The 14,620-nt window shown below is 37.3% G+C and overlaps 1 protein-coding gene across 12 annotated transcripts in view; it reads right to left on the bottom strand.

Annotated features, from left to right (window-relative positions):
- Positions 1-14,620, bottom strand: part of FRS2 (fibroblast growth factor receptor substrate 2) — a 118,590-nt gene that overhangs the window by 53,206 nt on the left and 50,764 nt on the right. For 7 of the 12 annotated variants that reach the window (XM_070622044.1, XM_070622040.1, XM_070622038.1 and 4 more), the window contains 2 exons: positions 8,892-8,987; positions 8,097-8,139 (listed from right to left, as the gene is read on the bottom strand). The exons of 1 other annotated variant lie outside the window; for it this stretch is intronic. The gene's annotated coding sequence lies outside the window, so the exon portion shown is untranslated. Of the gene's footprint in view, positions 1-8,096; positions 8,140-8,891; positions 8,988-10,041; positions 10,154-11,005; positions 11,282-14,620 lie in introns of those variants that run through there. 4 more of the 12 variants (XM_008537649.2, XM_008537642.2, XM_008537644.2 and 1 more) reach the window with 3 other exon arrangements.

The following is a 14,620-nucleotide window of genomic DNA, read 5'->3' as shown; positions in this document are numbered from 1 at the left end:
ACAAATTTTTCCAGGAAACAGTGAAAAAGATAAACACTTTCTAATTCATATCAAAGTCCAATCAGGACAAAAGGTGCCAAGACCATCCCATGGGAGAAAACACAGTCTTTTCAACAAATGGTGCTGGGGAAACTGGATCTCCACACACAAAAGAATGAACTTGGACCCTCATCTTACACCATATACAAAAATGAACTCAAAATGGATTAAAGACCTAAAACTATAAAACTCTTAGAAGAAAACATAGAGGAAAAGCTTCTGACACTGAATTTGGCAATGATTTCTTGGCTCTAACACCAAAACCACAGGCAACAAAAGTAAAAACAGATAAATTGGACTACATCAAAATTAAAAACTTCTGTGCATCAAACAAAAACATTAGAGTGAAAAGGCAACCTATGGAGTGGGAAAAAATATTTGCAATATCCAGAACATACAAAAGCACTCCTACAACTCAGCAACAAAAAAACTAAATACCCAATTAAAAAATGGGCAAAGAACTTGAATAGATATTTCTCCAAAGAAAATATACAAATGGCCAACGGGCATATGAAAAGATACTCAACATCACTAGTCATTAGAGAAATGTAAACAAAACTACAATGAGATATTACCTCATACCCATTAGGATGACTACTACCAAAAACAGAGAAAGTAGGTGTTGGCAAGGATATGGAGAAACTAGAACCCTTGTGCACTGGTGAGAACGTAAACTTTGCATCTACTGTGGAAAACAGGATGGTGGTTCCTCAAAAAATTAAAAATGGAATTACCATATATCCAGCAATACCACTTCTGGTTATATACCCCAGAAAATTGAAAGCAGGGTATCAAAGAGATATTTGTACATCCACATTTGTAGCAGCATTAGTCACAACAGCCAAAAGCTAGAAGCAACACGACTGTCTATTCACAGAAGAATGGCTAACAAAATGTTTACACATGCAATGGTATGCTATTCAGCCTTAAACAGGAAATTTTGACACCTGCTACAATATGCACGAACTTTGAAATAACCCAGGCACAGAAAAGATAAATACTGTAAGATTTCACTTATATGAGGTACCCAGAGTAGTCAACTCATAAAAACAGGAAGTAGAATGGTGCCTGCCAGGGGCTATGGGGAGCAGGGAAATAAGGGAGAGTTGTTTAATGACTATAAAGTCTCAGTTTTGCAAGAAAAAGTTCTAGAGACTGGCTGCACCACAATGTGAACACATTTAACACTGGTGAATTTGTACACTTGAAAACAGTTAAGAAGGTAAATTTTATGTTAGCTGTATTTTACCACAATTTAAAAAATTCTTTTAATCATTAAAAAAGAGGTTTAGGGGCCAGCCCGGTGGCATAGTGGTTAAGTTCACACGTTCCACCTGGGGTTTGTGGGTTCAGATCCCAGGCACAGATCCAGCACTGCTCATCAAGCCACGCTGTGGCGGCAACCCACATAAAACAGAGGAAGACTGGCACAGATGTTTGCTCAGGGGCAATCTTCCTCAAACAAAAAGAGGTGGGTTGGCAACAGATGTTAGCCCAGGGTCAATCTTCCTCACCAAAAAAAAAAAAAAAAAAAGGTTTAAAAATAATCCAATCAGGACAATATGAGAAAAGAAAATTATAGGCCAATCTGACTCATGGATACTGATATAAAAATCCTAAACAAAATGTAAGCAAACCAAATCCAATACTTTACTAAAAAAAGATAATCCATCATGACTAAACTGGGTTTATCCCAGGAATGCTTAGTTAGCCTAGCTGGAAAATCAATGTAACTGACCACATTAACAGATTAAAGAGAAAAAATTCCGACCTTCTCTGGAGTTACAGAAAAACCTTTCAGTACAGCTCAACATCTATTCATGATTGAAACCAACAAAACACAAGCTAGCAAGCCAGGAATAGAATGAAACTTCCTTAACTCAACAAAGGCCATTTAAAAAAAACACTACAAATATCATTTTAAATGGTGAAATTTGAAAGCATTTCCTTTGAGATCAGGCACAAGACAAGAAACAAAACTGGGATTATCTGCAGCTCCCTGAGATAGGACAGTAATGGTTCAGAGTAGACACACAGATAAATGGTACAGAAATAGAACTACTCATGTATGAAACTTGATTTATTACAGGGAATTTTTATATCAGGGAGGAAATGAAGGACTATTTCATTAAAGAGTGCTAGGATAACCAATTATCCATATGGAAAGGGTAAATTCATATCCTGTAGCTCTCACAAAAATCATTCAGCAGGACATTTAAGAATTAAATATGAAAGGCAAAACCATAAAGCTTTTAGTTGACAATGTAGGGGAGAATATCTTTATGACTTCTGAGTAGGAAAAGATTAAGATAAACTGTAAAAAAAAAAAAACCATATATTTAACTATATTAAAAGTAAGGACTGTTGTGAGAGATATATGTAAACTGATTACACTCTGTTGTGTTTGGCAGGAGGAGACTGGTTATACAGAATGACATCAAAAGTTAGCAAGGTGTACACGAGCAAGGCCAAACAACCAAGTGAATTCAAAGATCAAATTATTTTAATCTTGTTAATTTCCCTCCATATTTTATAAATTAATCAATTAAAGAGCAATCACATCAAAACAAGTACCCTCTCTGATTAAGAAAAAAATAGGGGTCGGCCCCGTGGCCCAGTGGTTAACTTTGCGCACTCCGCTTCGGCGGCCCAGGGTTTCACTGGTTTGGATCCTGGGCGCGACGTGGCAACACTCATCAGGCCATGCTGAGGCGGCGTCCCAGACAGTACAACCAGAGGCTCTCACAAGTAGAATCTACAACTGTGTACTGGGAGGGCTCTGGGGAGAAGAAGAAGAAGAAAAAAGACTGGCAACAGTTGTTAGCTCAGGTGCCAATCTTTAAAAAAAAAAAAAGAAGAAAAAAGAATATGATGCTAATGTAATATAGGACTGCCAACGTTCCATCCACTTTACACTTAAATATTTTATACATCTTTGTCCTCACATAAGATCAACACGTTATTGTACTGATTTGGAAACAAGAATTAAAAAAAAAAAACTCACGATTCGGTAAGTGTCTATATCAATGTCTGTGTCTATATTTCATTTCAAATATTAGCAATGATGCCCATGGTAAAATCTAAATAGTGTTTCAGGTAAGTGGGGTATTACTTTGTCCTTTCCCACTGCTCCCTGAATCATATTTTTTACCACATGCCAAAATCTATCTTTGGATGCTTCGAAGAAACACTTAATATTAAGGTAAGATCTCCCTTGGAAAGAGCAAGAACTTTTTTTTTAAAAAAAGAAGAAATGGAGCAAATAGACAACATATTCTTAGAACTTCCAAATAATTCTGAAATTAAAAGCGCCAAAGAAATAAGCACAATTACAAAGAACACATCCTTCACTTGGGGAACTATTAAAACTGTGTGTATGATTGAAAGGGACAATTTGGAAAAAACATTTACCCCAAGATAAAATTTTTCTTTAACAATATGAAAGTATGTGTCCATCAAGCAAAATAAATTCATTCCCATTTCATCAAAACACCCTCCCCTTCACCCAAAACACACACACACATACAAGGTCCACATTTTCAGTGTGAATTGCAAGCCTCTGGCTCACATGAAAACAGCAGGATCCTAACCCACACACAGGCCCAGCGCTTGGACGTGTTGTTTCTGCATGCTGCCCACACTGCACTCTGAGCACGTGATTAGGAGCAACGATGCATAATCACACCACATTCCTTCCCTCGGCTCACACACCAACAGCTTGCCCTCTCAGCTGCATTCTTCCCCAAACAGCCATGGTCACCTTAGCAACCCTGTGCTCCTAACATGGACAGCTGGTCCACTTAAAGTCAGCCCTTCTTGGCAGGGGAAACGCTTGTTCTTCAAACTGAGGGAGAGAGAAGTTTTCCTTTCAGTAGACATTACAGGGGTTGATTTAACTTGATCAGCACTTTTGTTCTGTGGCAGTAATTTGTGTCGAGTTTCAAGCTATTCTGAGTTTTGGTTTTTGGGTCCTTTTTTTTTTTTAAATCTAAAAGCAAGTGGCTAAAAAAAATTAAATCAAGGCAGCTCATGGAATTCCATGGAAGAGTGGAACATGAAACAAAGAAGGTATCTGATATAATGGTATTCTTTTATAAAACAATAAAGTTACCTATATTTTCTAAAGTTCAAATTTACTTAAATTGAACTGCAACATTTGAAACCATAATACACAATAAGAGTCAGAAGATCTGTCTTTTTAGTATCATAGCCTATTTTTGAACAACAAAAACAATGCTAAACTTTCAAGTTTTATAACTCCAATCTATTCCAAAGACTGAGTCAACCTGTATTCCTTTATGCCACCACCTACACGTGAAATCTTTCCGGAGGCTCAACTGTAAACTAATCCAAGGACCCTCCAGACCTACAACGCCATAGACGGCCCTGGGTTACTCAAAACCAATCTTCATCTGTGCTTGCACCATTAACGCTAGGCCTGAACCAAATTAAGTCTTTCAGGATAAAAGATTCAGGCTTATAATAGAGTTTGCCTGATTTTCATACTATAAACAAATAATTTGGGGACAGGGGATTACCATAGTCTGAAATACATGAGATCTAATTGATTGTTCCATACCCACAAAGAGATTCCAATCTTCCATCCATCAAAATTAGACACCTCATCTTCAAGGAAAGTAAATAGGCATGTTCAAAACTAAAAAAGTACAAATTTATGGTATTCATTCTAAACCGGAAATATTTATGAAATAATTTTCTATAACAGTGGTGGACAAAATCCATATAATTTATTAAATGCTGTTTTAGTAAACCTCAAGGTTAAGTGACTACCATCTACATCATTCATTGGTTACACTTTTGTTTATATATGTGCGTTTTTTTAAAAAAACTCCTCAGACTATGAGGTTCTTCCTGGTTAGAAACATTTCTTTCAAGTTAAAAGTATCCTAGCAATACACCTTCCATATAGAGAAAAATATCAGTTGATAGGAATTACACCTTCTATATAGAGTAAAATCAGTTCATAGAGAGGCAGTATAAGTTACTAAAAAGAACCTAAAGCTAAGTCATCTACTGGTTTCCTCATTGTAAAATGAGAATACTATCTGTTCTACTTATGCCATGTATTAACATAACAAAGTGAGAATAACGAAATTACTATGCCATACAAAATACTCAAAAATTAAAGAAACTAGAAAAAGGACTGATGTCAAATTCTGTGAATTATTTTTTAAGACAGTAAGGGGAGTATTCAACAATGCATAGGATACCAAATCAATATCAACCTCAAAAGTTGCTGGTCTTCCCACCAAAGGTCTTATAAAAAGTATTGCCATATAAAGAACTATTACTTTCAAAAAGCCTCAACCTTGGCTTAACTGTTAACAGACATGAATTCCCTTACCCTTTGCCTTTCCCCTACTGACTCAGTTCCACATTTCCTCCTGGCCCCTAACATCTTCCTCCCACACAAAGAAACTGCTCCCAGCAAGGTACCTTTAGCATTTGCCACCTGATGGAAGCCCTCCTTGATCTGATCACTGCTGTATTCATCCTCCGCCTAAAATCAACGCCCGCTCCATCCTCTCATAGGACTCTCTCCCTCTCTCTCCTCCTCACCACTATGAAGCATACCATCATCACGGAATGGAGCTTCTGAAGTTCCTACTCTCTGACAATTTCTAGTTAGGAGATCCAAGAGAAGCTGCTTCTGCTGATACTGTACTACTATAGACGAAACTGTGTTTCTGCATCCCAAAGTTGGAATCCTGTATTTGTACTTGTCTTACTCTGTGTTAGATTCAGTGATGGGGATTCAGAGAACACAGTTCTGCTTCAAAGAAGTAACAGAAAAAATAAGATGACTGTTTAAATATAATACAATGTCAAAATTAATAAGTAATAGATAACGGGGAGGTTCCATAATATCACTGGTATTATCTTTCAACTACTAAGCTTTTGTGGGCTAAAAACTGAGACCTAATTATTTTAATACAAAGTTTCTAGAAGAAAAATACATGTTTTTGTTAGGCCTTGAAATTCTTTGACTGTTCGGACAGCATTCTACACAGATGTTTTCATTTCCTCTAATCTTCCACAGCATCTAACTCGCATTCTTCAACTTCAATTCTCACATAAGAGCACAAGTTGGTGTTTTCTTAAATGCTCATTTTAATGTGCCTTATCCATTTCAGGAATTCTACATTTAACAGCTCATTTTAATAAATAACCACCTGGAATACAACGTACCCGCTGGACAAAACTAGTCAGTGAAGATCCAGCAACATGCCAGATCATAGGAGAGAGGGCCGAGGAGGGCCCACAAGCGTTTGATGAAGACTACTGTGCAACCGAAGCACAGGCGCATAAGACAGCAGGCCCTTCGCAGACACAACAGGGCCCACATCAAACACATTCAAGGCCACCGACGTGGGGCAAGCGTGAAAAGAAAACAGAGGAGCCGATGCCGACTGAGGAATATCATTACTCAACACTCCTCGAGAGAGGTTAAAAACTGATACTTCAGACAAAGCCATCCTCTTTCATAACCAACAGTCGCCCAAAATTTAAACAATTTTTTTAATTGTGGTAAAATACACAGAAGGTAAAATTTACCATTTCAACCATTTTTAAGTGTACGGTTAACAGTAATTTTTTTTAAGTTGTCATTGTCCTTTTAACACCTTTGATTGTGTAGCAGGGTGAATAATCTTCTTCTGATTATTTTCTACTCTAAAAAAATTACGAAAGCATCTGGTATTTATAAAAATAAATATTTATTGAACACTTACAGGGAGCCCTAAGGGTATCAGACACCATTATCATATACTCTACTAAGGTCAAAGATTTAAATTTCATTTGCCGAAAGAGTGACAAAGACGCAACAGATCAAGTTCACAAGTTGTTTCAGTTTTTCCTTTAAGCACTGTAATCCAGGAAAAGAAGGATCTGGATTTCTCCTACAGTACTGCCTTTGAGCAGTGTGCTAGAAGATGTTCCAGGACCCCCTCCCTTAGCCCCCGGGAGGGAGAAGAAAACAAGAGGGAAAAAGAGTTTCACAAGAAACTTGGAAAGGAAAAACACTGGTGATTTGCTCTCCCTTCCTCTTCTTCGGCTAGTGTGGCCCTTTATTTAACCCTCTGTTTCCAGTTAGGATAAAAGTTGACCTGATTAACTAAATCTGCGGCAGTTTCAAAACCAGGTGGAAAAGATGTGTCTGAGAGTGCGCATTCCCCTCAGGACAGAGGATACTGGAAAAGGAGAGTAAATGAGAAAGAATTATTGATCTGAATAATCCACTTTACGAGCACTTCCAGTTGACAGATTGAATTAATCTGCAGTGATCACTACTCCCTACACCAAAAAGTTTCGGAGAAAATTTAACTAGGTGACTTCCTAAGGCTGCCAAGCGACTGACTTTCGGTTACTGGCACAGGGTGAGCACCCTGCTGAGACTGTACTATCTACTCACGTGAACGTTTCATCCTCCAGAAGTCGAAGAGCACAACAATGTAAACCAATGATTTAATCCACTGTAAAGGTGATCGTTCAGGATTTTTTTTTTTAAATATTAAATGTTACCGCATCTTTTACTATCAACCTGGTAGGAAGTATTGCACTTGTTAAACTAAAGGAGTTACACAATTTCCACAGGTGTAAACATAGCTAACTAATCCCCTTTAACCGAAACCCTTAAGAGAGCTTCTATGAACCTTGAACTCCCCCAGGTCATTTAGGCCATGTCCACTGAGGCAAAAGGTGAATGTGCCCTATGCAAGAAGAGAACTTGTTTCCTAAAACGGATAAGCCCTCTCCCAAGGATGTGAGGAATAGGCACTGCCCAAGAAAAGCAGTATCTGAGTGGCAGATGTGACCACTCTTATCACACCCTTTCAATCCCAACTTCAAATAAGATGAGCAGGGTCTTGGCTAGCAAATTCTGAGTTAGTAAAGGAGCAGCTAACATATTTGTGAGAATCTTGTAATAATCAAGAAAAGATATGAAATAAATATGGGGAAGGGAACAAAAAAAATCAAGAGCAATGAAGCCTGTATTCAATGAGATTTGTTTTATTACTACATGAACAATTTCTTACCTTGTGGAACACTCTTCTGAGAAAAATAGATACAATTTTGTTCCTAAAAGAATTTCAGGTAGAAAAGTTGACATGTTAGTTTCAAAACACAAAGTCTCTTGAAAATGAAAATTACAAAATGCTAATATAGTACATTCAGAATACTATGACACTTGTATTACCAAAGCTTAAAAAACAGTAAGTCTCTAATAAGAAAAGTACTTTATTTTTATAAGAATATTTACAATAAAAATTATTCTTATTATTACAGAAATACTTATTCTACTATCAAATCATTTTTGCTAGGTATATAATGATGAGTGGCATATTTTCACGTTCTAAAACATCAGTACTCCATTGGCTTTTACTCTTGCCAAGCTTTGATATTCTGAAGGGTATTTTCTTTTTAGGTATAATCCACATCATAAAGTTCATCACTTAAAAGTATAAAATTCAGTGGTTTTGACTATATTCACAAAGTTCTGTAACCATTACTACCATCTAATTCCAGAATATATTCATCACCCCAATCAGAAACCCCGTACTGAAGGGTACATTGTCATTCCTAGGGAGAAACATCTTAAATTTAATTTTAAAAGATAAACAAGAAGCATACTCTTTATAACACTATGATCAAAATTATGTTTTTTTAAAAATATGCAGAACAAAGACTGGTAGGGAATTTGTACTAAAATCCAAAATAAAAACAGAAATACGAGTTGACACTTTATAAAATGTCCACTATACTTTTTATTAAATATTTTTTAAAGTAGATAAAATAAGTATAAAGTTGAAAAAAAAATTGGCCACACTTACTAATCTTGTTGCAAAGCCACAGCTGCATCTTACTTTATGACAAATTGACTGTTTCATCACTTTTGCATCTGGGCATCTACTTCTTAACGGTCATTTCTGAAATAAAGATGTATTAATTAAGAATATATTATAACAAAAACATAAAATCTTTAAGGACAATTATCTAGATTTTAGTGACTAGAGCGGAACTCTTCAAACAGTTCTTGAGCAACCTTCTGATAAAATCATCAACAGGCTGAGCAGGGTGAGGTGAGAGGGACAGAACACAGGCTGGCAACCCGCAGAATTAGAATTACACAGTGACGCGACACGTCTGAGGATAAACATCTACAAACTGCTCAGTCCTCAATCCTTTTCACTCACCAGGGTCTTGCAACTCCTAAGAATGCCATTTATAGACTGGAAAAAGAGAAAGAAGACAGAGAAGAGGAGCCCTAAAACTGCACATCTGAAAACAAATTAAGAGCTTCTTTATTATGCTTGTCTATTTCCCCCTCATACCACAGAAAGTAAGCTCAGGAGATTTCTGTAGGTTTAATTCACTGACCTTTTGAGCACCTAAGACAATGACTGCCATGCAGTAAGCGCTCAGTAAATACTTATTGACAGAATGGGTAAACTGATGAATGATTTCACTTTTGATGAACTATTTAATCTGACTATTCAAAAGGGCAATCTCAAAAATTCCTTCCACACAAACACCATTGATGTTAATGCCAACTAAAACATCATTATTGTTTTGTTCCTTGATAAGCAAAGCCCACAATTAAAAGACAATCAAGACATGGTCCCAACCCTGAAGGAAAAGAACAAAGGCATATACCACTTTGTAATTGTTAGTGCAACCTTTGGGAAAGACTCCTAGAAGGGGAACTGATTGATATGCAATTTTGCTAAATATTGCCAAATGGTGTGGGTGGGGATCTTTTTCTTTTTCAAACATGTATGTTCTTTGAGGTGCTTGTTGCGGAGACTGCTAGGAATATTAAGAGAAAACGTTTCATAAGGAGTAAAAAGCTGACAGATCTCAAGAATAACCCTCAGGGAACCCAGTACTTCCCTACTTCTATCCTGTAGCTGAAGTAGTATTCCAAAAAATGCTACTTTTTTTGTAAAAAGTGGGGGAATACAAATATTAATACAGACTTACTTTTTCTCCTTTCAAAAGGAAGCAATGGAAGGGGTCAGCCTGGTGGCGAAGCGGTTAAGTTCACACCTTTCACTCCAGTGGCCCAGGGTTCTCTGGTTCGGATCCTGGGGTGCAGACCTACGCATCACTAATAAAGCTACGCTGTGGCACACATCCCCCATATAAAGTAGAAGATGGGCACGGATGTCAGCTCAGGGCCAATCTTCCTCAGCAAAGAGAGGAGGATTGGCAGCTGATGTTAGCTCAGGGCTAATCTTCCTCAAAAAAAAAACCCCATAAGCAATGGAGAGATAAAACCAAAACCATTTTTAAATGGTTATCTACAGAGAAAAGAGAAAGCAGGGTAGAAAGGAGAGGGATGGAAGTAGACTTCTCAGAACATACCTTGTTTTACAGTTTTAACTTTGGAGAACTGTTTTGAGATCAAATGAATATCAAATGATAATGACATTTTGAACATCAAAATGCTAACGACTACCACTGACTGAAACATTAAATACATTTTAAAAATTCACGGTCATCTTTGGAAGTTGCTAGGGCATTAACTTATTATTCTGAAAATTGATAAAGGGAAAGAATCAAGCATTTATCCTGCCTTTCTTATATGAAAAGTACCCCCAGAGAAACAAGCAGTCAATAAGTGAAAACTCTTTTTTATAGGATTCTGAATAATAAAGGTAGAAGGAATGATAGGATTAGAAAATCACCATTGTGTCCCCCTAACGAAATTATGAACCTAAAAAGCAATGAATGGTTGCTAAAACCACTACGTAAAAGTTGATCGGAAAATTAATAATAGATAAATCAGGCTGACAAAACTTGAACCCAGTAATTAATCTTAATGTCATTAAAAATGGGTCAATCAGACATTATGCGCAGAAGTATTCATCACTATCCACTAAGTGTTCACTCTGGGAGCTCCAGTTTCAAAAGACATCCATAATATTACCACTTCCACTCTTACCATCATGGTCCCAGCAACTCACTTCTCATGGATTTGATCTCCCAGCCTCTCTCCTGTTCACCTCCACAAGTCAGTCAGTCAGTTAGTCCTTTTCAAAAGAAAGTCAGATCACATCATTCTTCTGTTCAAACCCTCTAATTGACTCCATCTCACTAGTCTAAAAGCCAAAGTCCTTACAAAGGCCAAAAGCACTATAATGTGACATTTCCCTTCCTGATCTCTAACCTACCACTCTCCCCCTTGCTCGCCCCATTCTAGCCACATGGCTCTCTGTCCTTAAACGCATGAGCAAGTTCTCACTTCAGGCACCAGGACTTGGGTTCCCTCTGCCGGGAACACCAGATATCGCTCTGGCTTATTCCTCCTCCCCTTCCTGTAGGACTAGGTTTTTACAAGTTATCTCATCAAAGAAATATGCCCCGGTACCCTAGGCAAGCCCAAAATATCTGTCTCGGATCTCCTTATCTGGCAGAGAATATACAAGGAGAAATAAGTCATAAATTTTGGAGATGATAATCATTTGAAACACAAACATGAATTTTCACATCTTTCTGTCTAAACATCTATAGAGCTATACTGCCCCTTTTAAAAATTCTTATGGTCTCAACTTCAAAGAATTAATGAAGATATAGCTACCATCGTGTGGTTTTACTTATTTGGTTGTTGTTTTGTTTTAAAATCATCTACACCATAACTCTAGAAAGGAGTGGTGGAAAAACTGGAATTAAATGAATTCCATTAAAAAACAGCAACTAGTAAAATAAATGGCATTCCCTTTCCTCCTACTCCTTTAGGGATCTCTGTTTAGGATTACGTTATAAAGTTCCAAGTAATCTCAAGAAAAGTTTTAAGTACTTTCAAATTTATCTGTTCCCTTTAGGCACCATGACCACCAGAGAGAATCAAAAGAACTCACTAACGCTAACATGACTAGACTAGCTAAGACATGGTAGGGATGTTTGAACTTAATTATTTTTCTTTAAATAAACAAACTCCCCCTGGGCTAAGGCCTCCTCTGCCTTTGAAACATCCTGTGGCTGGCAAGCTTCAGGGTCTTAAGAGAGACAGCCAGGGGACAGAAAAAACAGCAAGTATGAATCAGTAATCACATTTAATAGTCTCTGAAGACCAAAACAAAGATACTAGTTCTGGCAAGAGCTCGCTAGAATTGCCCAAAAACTGACTTATCCACATACCTTTCATCTGAACAATCTATTTTCACTTAGTTTAAGGTTCACAAAGCATTTGTTATGGGCCTATCAGACTTTAGGTACATAAATAAACCAAAAGTACAAGGAAAACAATCACTAGGGGTTCTAAGATGAAATTTAATGTTAAAATCTGCTTTGTTTGGGGTAGGGGGTGAGGAGAATCCTTGAATATTGTTGTGTAGAAACATCTCCATTCAGTTGGAAATCAGACTTTAGCAAGTTCAATCACTTGAAATAAGGCTAGTGACAGTAAAGTAACCTTTACTGAACAACTTCTCTGTGCCAGATACTTACATTAGCTCACTCAATCCTCAGAACCTCCCTCTGCGAAAGGTCCTAACAAAACACACAGAGCGGTTAAATAACTTGTCCAAACCACAGAGAGAGCGTTCCAGGATCCAAAATCTCAGTCTTTCTATTTTCACTATCATAACCTGCAGTAAACTGAAATAAAATTATTAGTCACAAATACCACATTTGAGCCATACGAGTACCTGTAAACTCAGGCTGCTCAACTGAGAAATCCATCCTGTTCTTCCAAGGCTGCTTTAGATAAGAGGTCAAAGGGAAAGTTTGCTGCTGTTCACTAACAAGAAACCTGTGGCAATAAGCAGTGAATCAGAGGAACACGCCACACTGAGGCCTGCAGGACTGAGTGGGAGTGAGCTTCACACCGCACAGTGCACTGAGCGGCATTCGTTCCTAACAATTAACTTGAATCACCTCTAAGTGACTGACAGATACTAAGTATGCTCTGAGAAGTCAAGGAAGAAACGTTAAGACTTAACAGAGTGGGTACACAGGTGTTTACCAAAATAGTTTCTGTACTTTCCTGAATGTTTGAAATACTTCTCTTTCTCTCTTGATATAGATATACAGACACAGACACACACATACACACATTAAAGTGTTCCATTTCTTAAAATTTACAAGTTTATTAGAGTTATGATTCCTAATTTTCCTTTTCTGGAAAAGTCTTTCATGTGGAACACCTTAGTTCCCAACACTATGGGATAACACATATCGGCCTCAGTTCTTCATATTCAACAGAATCTGATTTTTAATGTGTCATTAATTGAAAAATATTTTGTAGGAATATTTTCTTTCAAAACTGTAAACTTAATCTGTCATTTGATGCATCCACTGCCTTTCACAAAGTAAAAGTAACATACCCATTCTAAAATAAAAATCAAGGCAATTACTTAACTATCAGGACACATTACTCAGGAAATGTGGCCTTGCTACATGAATGTCTCAATTATTTGGAGAAAGTGAAAATTCCTTGGAACAAATTATCCCCATTGACTAAAAAACATGCCAGTGAAAGAACTTACTGCTTTACACAGAGCAGAGACTCAGATTGAAGATTTAAAGTTTCCCAAAGACCTGAATACATATGCTAGGCTTGCAAATACTTGATTGTGTCCCGGGAATTTTCAGCATAAATTAACACTAAGTAAAAAACCTCCCTCACAATCTCATCCACTGCACTGATGGTGAAGAAAGACGAAGGAGAGGGAAGGGAGGACACACTTGCCCAGGACACTAATGATAAATAATACCACCTTATTTTTACAAAACCTTACGATTTTAGTGTTTCTTTCTCGACAAAAAACAGTGTGTGTGCAGATCTATCATTAAGACCAAACAAAGATACTGAAACGGTCTGTGTGGTTTTGAAGTCAATGTCGGGAGGTATCACCCATGGCACTTGCTGTTTTACTTTGTATTTTAACAATATGGAAGTGCACACAGCACAGAGTATGTATTGTTTCTTGAAACTCTACCATACACACAATCTCTCCTTACAACTAGCATTTGTCTCTCTCTCTCCCTCCCCTTCCTTTGCACACTCTCACGCAAAGTATGAATAATTATTTTTAAAAACTTCTGTTTCATAGACAAACATGCTATACACATTCTGGCCAAGATATAAAATGTACTTCTTAGTAGGAAATCTTCATGACATCTTCACATGTGATTCTACGTAGAACATCAAGGTAAATATTTCCAGAGTTAGTTTCTTTCCATGTCTTCAACATTAAACATAATGCAGACACACACAAATCTAGACATCGCAGAGCCCACGGCTTTACTCTTCTTCATGAATTTTAATACAACACACAATAAAATATTCACCAGGGAGAGTAGCTTGGTATGAAAGTAGGTTTGCCTTTGGCCCTATTCCGGGGAGATGAGTTACTTGAATACCAAATAACCTCTTAGTAACTGACAGCCTCTTCAAGAAGGCTGTGTAAGTGTGAGTGCCCCACAGACTGTCACCTAACTCCAGTAACTTCCTCAAGAGTGGAAACCATTTTTATAAAGCTCATGTCAGCCTTTTTATTTTACAGAAAATAATCCATAACTTCAAAAATAGAAGTCAACGGAGAGTTACATCTTT

Source organism: Equus przewalskii, chromosome 5 (assembly GCF_037783145.1).
Source record: "Equus przewalskii isolate Varuska chromosome 5, EquPr2, whole genome shotgun sequence".
Classification (NCBI taxonomy): domain Eukaryota; kingdom Metazoa; phylum Chordata; class Mammalia; order Perissodactyla; family Equidae; genus Equus; species Equus przewalskii.
Note: the sequence above shows the minus strand (reverse complement) of the source record. Positions and strands in the feature narration are given on the sequence as shown.